This window comes from Spermophilus citellus, assembly GCF_964194105.1.
Source record: "Spermophilus citellus genome assembly, chromosome: 6".
NCBI lineage: Eukaryota > Metazoa > Chordata > Mammalia > Rodentia > Sciuridae > Spermophilus > Spermophilus citellus.
The window spans coordinates 143,292,671-143,302,301 of record NC_138187.1 but is presented as its reverse complement, the minus strand read 5'-3'; positions in this window follow the sequence as shown (position 1 = coordinate 143,302,301).

Here is a 9,631-nt window from a genome sequence, read left to right as displayed (position 1 = left end):
AAACTTTTAAAAGAAAATATTTTAAATATCAGAAACTTACAAAAAAACCTACTAATTTTTAGATAGTCCACTTATAGCTTTATCTCTGATTTCTTAAATGTAACAAACAAGCAAAAATTGTGGGGGAAAATAAAGACTGAATCACTGTTAAATTCCGACCTATCAAAAAATGTCACAATTCTGCTTCTAGACTCTATTTTTAACTAGAGCAAGGAAGTAGATGGAAATTTTGTCATCAACCTGTGAAATCCAACAATTATTTTCTCAACACCAAACTGTTGTTGCATGTGAAGAAATTGTAACATTTATACATGAACTCAAATGAGATCAAAGCAATATAAATGAAATCAGGAACACACTTACTTAGCCACCTGTAGCTTAGCATACCTTATACCTCATTTATTCTTATTGAATCATACAGATTCCCCATAGTTCAAAAGCATTTGTCATGCTTCACCTCTGTTTTATTCAACAGAATAGCAGAAACTCAAAGATGAACAAAACAGTGTAATTTATCATTAAGTATACTATACCCAATGGAATACCTATATGAGTAAATTCATGAAACAATAATTTCAGTATCACAAGCTAAACATCCAGATGCATCTTGCCTTACCTGGGTCTAAAGAACGGCAAGGCAGTTTTGACACAATGTAGTCAAGTGCCAGTGTCTGCTGTCCCATCATCAGAGTATGTCTCAGTGTAGTCTACATAATGGGGTCAAGTATGGACTCACTGGGTTTCCATTGAAACCTGATTCAAAAATAAGAGAGGTAAATAGGGAGCCTACATCATGGGAACAGATTTTTACTCCTCACAGTTCAGATAGAGCCCTAATATCCAGAGTATACAAAGAACTCAAAAAATTAAACAATAAGATAACAAATAACCCAATCAACAAATGGGCCGAGGACCTCAACAGACACTTCTCAGAGGAGGATATACAATCAATCAACAAGTACATGAAAAAATGCTCACCATCTCTAGCAGTCAGAGAAATGCAAATCAAAACCACCCTAAGATACCATCTCACTCCAGTAAGGTTGGCAGCCATTAGGAAGTCAAACAACAACAAGTGCTGGCGAGGATGTGGGGAAAAGGGTACTCTTGTACATTGCTGGTGGGACTGCAAATTGGTGCGGCCAATTTGGAAAGCAGTATGGAGATTCCTGGGAAAGCTGGGAATGGAACCACCATTTGACCCAGCTATTGCCCTTCTCGGACTATTCCCTGAAGACCTTAAAAGAGTGTACTACAGGGATACTGCCACATCAATGTTCATAGCAGCACAATTCACAATAGCTAGATTGTGGAACCAACCCAGATGCCCTTCAATAGATGAATGGATAAAAAAAAAATGTGGCATTTATACACAATGGAGTATTACGCAGCACTAAAAAACGACAAAATCATAGAATTTGCAGGGAAATGGATGGCATTAGAGCAGAGTATGCTAAGTGAAACTAGCCAATCCCTAAAAAACAAATGCCAAATGTCTTCTTTGATATAATGAGAGCAACTTACAACAGAGCAGGGAGGAAGAGCAGGAGGAAAAGTTTAACATTAAACAGAGACATGAGGTGGGAGAGAAAGGGAGAGAAAAGGGAAATTGCATGGAAATGGAAGGAGACCCTCATTGTTATACAAAATTACATATAAGAGGTTGTGAGGGGAGTGGGAAGAAAAACAAGGAAAGAAATGAATTACAGTAGATGGGGTAGAGAGAGAAGATGGGAGGGGAGGGGATGGGGGATAGTAGAGGATAGGAAAGGCAGCAGAATACAACAGACACTAGTATAGCAATATGTAAAACAGTGGATGTGTAACTGATGTGATGCTGCAATCTGTATACAGGGTAAAAATGGGAGTTCATAACCTACTTGAATCTAATGTATGAAATATGATATGTCAAGAGCTTTGTAATGTTGTGAACAACCAATAAAAAAAAAGAAAAAAAAAGAAACCTGATTCAAAAAGTCAATACTTGGAAATTTGCACTGATTTCATAGAATAAATAAATAGGCATCACCCTCATTTAAAGCTCCCTTAAAGTAGGAACTCCCAGAAATGTATTTAGGTTTTATTCAGAGAAAATTAGTTAACATGGAGGCTTTGGAAGTAAATTTTTTAATGTAAAATTGAAAAACAGAACATTAAGAGATGGTGACAAATGAACATCAACTATAAAATCAAATATATGATAATTGAAACTATGGAATAAATAAATTTATTCAAATCACTATCCAACCCATAAAATTCTATTCATTTGTATTATTTGAATATCTGTATACTGTGATATATACAGTAATAAACACATTCTCCAATAAGCCACATGATCATGAAGGAAATGGAGGTCTTTCAGTTTAGTCCCATGAAATGAATTTCTTTTTAGTAATTACTTCAGTTTAGTTTCTTCTCTTCTGCTTTTTGTCCATTTCTTCTTTTCTCCAGATGGCTATTTTGCAAAAAATTTTTAAATGAAAGAAATTTTCAGGGTACTATACACCCAAACACATACACAAACCCACCAAACACAAATAATTTGACTTTTAAAGATAATAATTCATAATTGTTATAATTATTCTATCTAGTGGGTAGAGTGCATTTTTTCCCATCACATAGTATCACTATTCTCATAAAAAAATTCATTAGGTAAATGTTTGGGGTGACACAATAAGACAAAATTTATTCTTTCCATGAAATCAAACACACCAGAAATAAACATTTTTTTATTTTTATTTTTTGTTTTACTTGTAGATGGACACAATATCTTTAATTTACTTTTATGCAGTGCTAAGGATCAAACCCAAAACCATGTTTATACATGCCAACAAATATATGTATATATGCATAGTTTTATTTAGAAAATAATAAATCATTATTTAATTGAATGGCAATCTTTGTAGAACAATGAGAAATCAGAAAATTTAATTTTCTGAAAAATAGGAAGTTAATTACATAGGTATGTGACTAAAATTAATTATCTAAATTCTTCCAAAAATCTGGAAGTCCTGATTCTGTGAACATAATTCTAGACTTCCAGATTTTTGGAAGATTAAGATACTCCACTGGTTTGTATTAAAATCACATATTTTATTTAATAAATATTCAATTTAAAAAATTTAAGGTGATCTTTCTTTGGTTTATATGCCAAAGATATGTTCAATATATTAAAATAAATGATTTTCTTAAATTCATTTTTAAATGTAAGCTACCTTAATTTGTATATATTTTGTTAAATCGTTTTTGTAAAACTTAAACTGCTTATTATTTTCTTTCATAAAATGTCTCATTGCCTCTTGTTAATGTTTCATATATGGTACATATATCCACATATTAAAGAGTACCTAATAATTTCTCATTTGTAATATTCTAATTAATCCATAAGATAAATACTGGAATGACTAACACTAATGAAAATGTTAATTATGTTTAATCAAAGAAGTTAATTTTTTTTCTTCCATGTCATATGGCTGAGTCTTTGGCAAGATGCAAAATGGATTGTTTGGTGAAATCTCTTCAAATGATAAGTGATGGTTTAGATGATTTTGACCAGATGATATCAACAACAAAAATGTTCAGATAAGAGATAAAATCATGATCATACATTCCCAAGCTATTATTGAAAGTCCTCCTTATTAAAATTCTAATTATACTACATAAAATAAAGGATTACCAAAAAAATCATAACAGTGATTCATACAGAAGGAAATTTAGACTGAGACTAAAAAATACTAGAGGATTCTGGAGAAGTAGAAAATTTATTCCAATAAAAAGTTCTTTGAATGACAATAAATTCCTGCATTATCTAATATGTTGTATGAGTCTTTTTGTTTTACAGTCCCTCGATTCAACAACCTTAGTACTTCATGTGTTATTATTCTTTTACTTTTTTTTTTCTTTTTAGTATAGGTGATTAAACTCTGGGGTTCTCAACCACTGAGCCACATCCCCAGCCCTATTTTTTGTATTTTATTTAGAGACAGGGTCTCACTGAGTTGCTTAGCACCTCACTTTTGCTGAGGCTGGCTTTGAAGTCAGGATCCTCCTGCTTCAGCCCTTGAGCTGCGGGGATGATAGGTGTGCACCACTGTGCCTGGCTCTTTTACTTATCTTAAAGCTAAAATTTCTGAAAGAATCATTTGGGTCTTTTTCATTTTGGAATCAGTGAAGAAGTCTATATTCATATCCATGTGATCCCATGGACTTGGCTTATTTATTTCAGATTTGGTTTGTTTGTCTTCATCTTCCTAAACTAAGTATAGTTTATTGACATTAATCTATAAACTCTCTTTTTATAGATGAGTTTTCTTTTGAACCTATCTTACAAACAAAAGTATTTCTGGGTGCAAAATTAAACATCAAACTTCTATTTTTGGTTGCATGCATGATGTTACATTCAAAAACATTTTAATATGAAAATTGAATCAGGATGTTTAGATAAAAGAAGTACAGTCCATGAAATATGATTTCAGAGTTTTGAAAATAAGATGCAATGTGAATTTAAAATAAATGATGCTTGGGAAAACCAAAGTTATTTTTCTTATTCTTCAGTATATGAGACTGGTGCTACCAATCATGATAAAGTCATGTTTTTGAATTTTATCAAAATTATGATCAGAAAATATACAACCTACAGTCTTAATTCCCTCAGAAATCATCAAAGATATAAAAAATAAAACCATCCTCAGATAAAATGGAAAATCGTTTATTTTTTTGTAACTACATGCAGAAAAATACATTTATTTCATTTCTAGATATGCAAGGTATTTTTATTTCTGAATATATGAATATATTATCAGAAGTAAAAATTTAGGATTTTAAATATTTACTGAATCAAACTATCTGCATTATAATATTTGTTTCACCAATTTTAAGAAGCCAGAGAAAAATGTCAAATATACAAGGAAATAACCCCTTATATCCTTAAAATATTAAGAGATAATTAAGATAATTATATCTTAAAATATTAAGAGATAATTGTAGTAGACATTTAAATTTCTGCCATATTGTAATATTTCAAACATTGGTATTTCATTTTCATCCTTAGTAAACAAAATATTTAGTATTTTAATATTTTACCAATTATCTATATTTTTATTTCATTATATAGAAAAATTGATAACTCAGAATACTAAAGCCTTCTTTCTATTAAGCCTCACCATTATAGAGGGGAAAGTACATTCTGAAAGAGCCTAAGCAGATTCAATGTACAATTTAATTTCCTTCAATGAAGTAAAGGTCAGTATGAGGCTATAAGAAAGTTAATTTGCATAAGGTATGCACATGGAATATTAAAATAATATAAAATATTCATACTTTAAGCTTTTATGTTCAACCTCAATGCTAAGATTATTATAGGAAATGTCTCAACGATTACAACAAACTTTTTATTTGAGGATGTCAACTAATATACTCTCCTGAGAGACATGAAGAGGGAGTTCTGTAGGATATTAAGAAACTCTAATAATAAACAATATTTTGTACTGCCTCGTTAATACAGTCATTGGTTTTAGAATATGTTTAGCAGTGCCAAGTTCATCTACCACTAACAATCCTGTATACAGTTTTATTAATCAAGTCAAGTATATGTATATAGGCTGATTATCTCTGTATCTCACCAAAATTATGCTAGTGTTTTTTAACTCTATTAGCCAACAGATTTTTTGTTGACTCTATACCAATGTCAAACTTACCTATTTGAACCATATTGAACTTGCCTTCTTATTCAGAATACTCTAGATTGCATCCATTGATGTAATGCTTCTTTAACTTAAAACCAACTTATTTTAATCAAAGTGTCATAGAAGTAGAATCTTTGTAGGGATTGCTCAACTGATATCTATCTGGTTCCTTTCAAATCAAAGTAACCAAGAATTTTCTTTTTTCTTGATAAAGAAATCATCTTTTCTCAAATCTTCTTGAAATTTCTTCAAATTTAATGATGGGCTCTACAGGATATGAATTCGGGGATGTGATCCTATTATCCACTTGTCTGAATTTTTGTAACAGATAAAAAAATCACGTCGACATCCCTGCTCTGCTCCAGTCCCACATCTCTTCTGACAGCATTTGCATCTTGCATGTTAAACTTTCTGCAACATCTCTGCCTGCTGCAAGTCTTTGCATACCCACCTCCACTCTCTACAGTAACCCTGACTTAGAGTCTGATTCCTAGCTCTTCATTAGACGTTGTCATTTCTGCCCAGGTGATAAAAGAGTATTAGATGACAATAAATTCTTGGAGGTAGAGAACAGGGTGATGGGAATCAGAAAAAAAGTAACTGTATCTACCTCACAATGGGTCCTTAAAGTATGGAGAGGACATGACCCACATTCATGTTGAAAAGTCAAAATCAGGTTTTTGAGACAGAGAATCTACTTGTATGATTTTGGTGTCATTTCTATTTGGTCAAATTCTAGTTATGCCACTACATGAAACCCAAGTTGAATGCTTTTCATCTGCTAGCTTTTTGAAACATAATGGAGATTCCAGGAATGGTGATTGGCAATTCTGATTTGGTTTTCATTATCATTATAATATTTTGTCTATTTTTTTCTTCTGTGTTTCCCTACTCAGTACACTGAGAAGTTGGACAGCATGAGACTGCGTTGCTAAAGAGAAGGCACTTTGAATTAGTTCTTTCTCAATTTAATTTTATGTTCCCTCAAGATAGATACAAATCTAGTTCAGTTCTAACCTAAAACAGCAACAGTCCTGAGTATATGTATGTATTCATGTCCTCTAGGGTTTCCTGTAAAATTTCCTGTTCTAATAATCCTAAACAATACTCAAATTAATAACATTTATTGAGTATGTAATATGTTGAGTCTATGATCCTACTGGCAACACTCACCAGCATTTTGACCTTGATAAGCAACTTAATATTTTTGTGCCTCACTTTTTTCAATTATAAAGAGGATCTACATTGTAAGAGAAGTAATGTGTTTTAATGACAGTCTATAAAAATATTACCTGTCTTACAATTTCTGTAGAATTACAAGACCTAAAAATAAATTAAGGATAACATGCAATATTCACTCAATGCATGTTATACTATTCTTTGAAAAAAAGGTCAATTTCCAGATAGCTGAACTACATTCAGGTCAAAAGGAAATTTTAATCCTTTTCCTCATCCCTCTTCCTAATAGGAGATAAAAGAAAGAAACAGTAGCAATATTCAAATGAGTTGTTCAATTCCTCCTTACTGTGTGTGTTCCTCTTTCTTGTGCTATACAGAATTCTAAAATGGCCTCCATGTGTCTCAAGATTCTTTCTCTCTGGTACCCTTTACCTATGAATGTGGGCATAACCTATGCATATCATGGGTAATTTCTCTCTTGGTTAGGTTTTTTATGTAGCAAACTGTGATGGGGTTGTCCACTTTCAGGTTTACATAACCTCAGTCATACCTTCATTCCAGCCTGGTGAGATTGTGAGCAGAGAACCTATTTGAACCTTGCCAAGATTCCAAACCCACTACTAAGCTTGTGGTAACTTATTATACAACAGCAACAACCAAAAAGAATTTCTTTAAAATTCCAAAAATCTATGTGTACCTCTTTTAAGATATTTGTATAGTTATTTGATAGTAATTCAAGTATTTAAGACTATTCAACAAGTATTACATGATCATACATACATACATAAGAAGGACTGAGAATACATGAACCAATAAATTAGAAATGATAGACAGCTTTTTTTTTCAGGGTCTTTCATTTACAAGCAATTTCTCTGGGAGGAAGTCCTTTTAAATTTCTTTTATCTTAAGACAGGATATTGCTAAATTTCCCAGGTGAGGCCTCAGTCTTGCGATCTTCCTGTCTCAGCCTTACTGACTAGCTGGGATTGCAGGCATGTGCCACCATGCCCATTCATTGACAACTCTCTTTGAAAATGTTATGCCCACTATTGATCCAATATATCAAATTATTTCAGACTAGTGCAAAGTTCAGTGAGGCCATTGATCTGACTATATACTTTGAGACAGAGAAAGTAGCAATAGATTTTTTTCTTTTGGTTATTTATTCATTGTTAGGTCATTTATTCCCATAGAGAAAATTCTTTTTGCTCTGACATTTTTAGAGAAGTGATCTGTTTCATTTTTCATAGAGGTACTATGAAACAGTACAAAGATATTAAGCTTCTTGAAGGAGGCTCACTTTGCAAATGTAAAAGAGGATTGGTATTAACAAAGCCATTTTGATGATCTTACTTATAGAATCTCCTTCCTCTTAATATATTGCCATAGTGTCCTATTTATTGAAAATATTTTAGTTACTTCATCAAACCAAATTCTTCCTTTTGTCAAACATACTAGAAAACTAGTCCTTAAAAATGAATAAGATGGCATATTTTATAAGTATTATTTTGACCTCAATGTGGACAGTTACTAGGCTCACAGATGATTATGGTCTCATAATTTGAAGTGGTATTATAAATTAAAATACAACTTTATATTTGATCTCAGCTTTAATATTCAGATTTAGAGTTACCAGAGACAGATGTCAGACTAGAATATGTCTAATAATCACTCTATTATTGCTCTACCACCAATTCCTACAGACCTTCAAAAGGGACAATTGTAATATTAGCATTCTTATTTCTAATTGCTTTTTTATATACTTTAAAAAATAAGATACTTGAGTTGAGTTGCAATTGTCAGAGGAAAAAGAAAACACTACAACTGAAGTACAGACACACACCTTTTCAGAAGTCCAGTGCAACCTTATTATGATTTGATTTCAGAAAGGACATTGGCAAAACATTTGGTCTTTATATCATACATATATATACGGCCATCTGCCTTTAGCTTGAAGCAAAATAGTAAAATGTCAATTAGAAGCAGCTATTGGTGTTACAGAGCGAATCTAAACCAGAAAGCATTTGACATTTCTAGAAACATCTACTGCCACTGTGATTTGTAGATTGATGCATACTAAAAGCTATTATATAAGTAGCATGCATGACATGAAGTATTTGAATTTCTAAACAACTATTTTATATATATTAAAATTATGTTAAATAATTCTTTGACTTCTGAGAACAAATATAAACAGATTCAAATTTAGGAAGTGAACATCTTTCATGTAAAAGCCTGTTCTCTCCAAAATGTTGAAAGTTTTCTTCTTCATCCTGTGACCTAAATTTTCTCCCACCTACTAGGCCACACATTGTTAAAGGATGAGTGAAGAAAGACTGAAAGTCAATAGAAGGGCAAGTGAATTCTGCCAAGTTGGCACTCTGAAACCCAGAAACTTGTGAAAAGAATCACACAGAAAAAAGCATGTGTGGGGCTGGAGTTGTGGCTCAATGGTAGAGTGCTTTGCCTCACATGTGTGAGGCTCTAGGTTCAATCCTTAGCACTACATAAAAATAAATAAATAAAGTTATTGTGTCCATGTACAACTAAAACAAATTTAATAGAGCATGTATATGAAGCCATGCCAATAATAATTACAGCAATACTATCTTAGCTTTATTACTCTAGCTGCTTTCTCTTTTATCTTTCCATAAAATTTTTGTGTTCCTTAAGAACACGAACATGGTTTGGCAAAATAGGAAACAACCTGCCTCTGTAGTCACCCCTGCCTGGCAACTTTCTGTGTGACAAATCCATCAGTCAAAAAC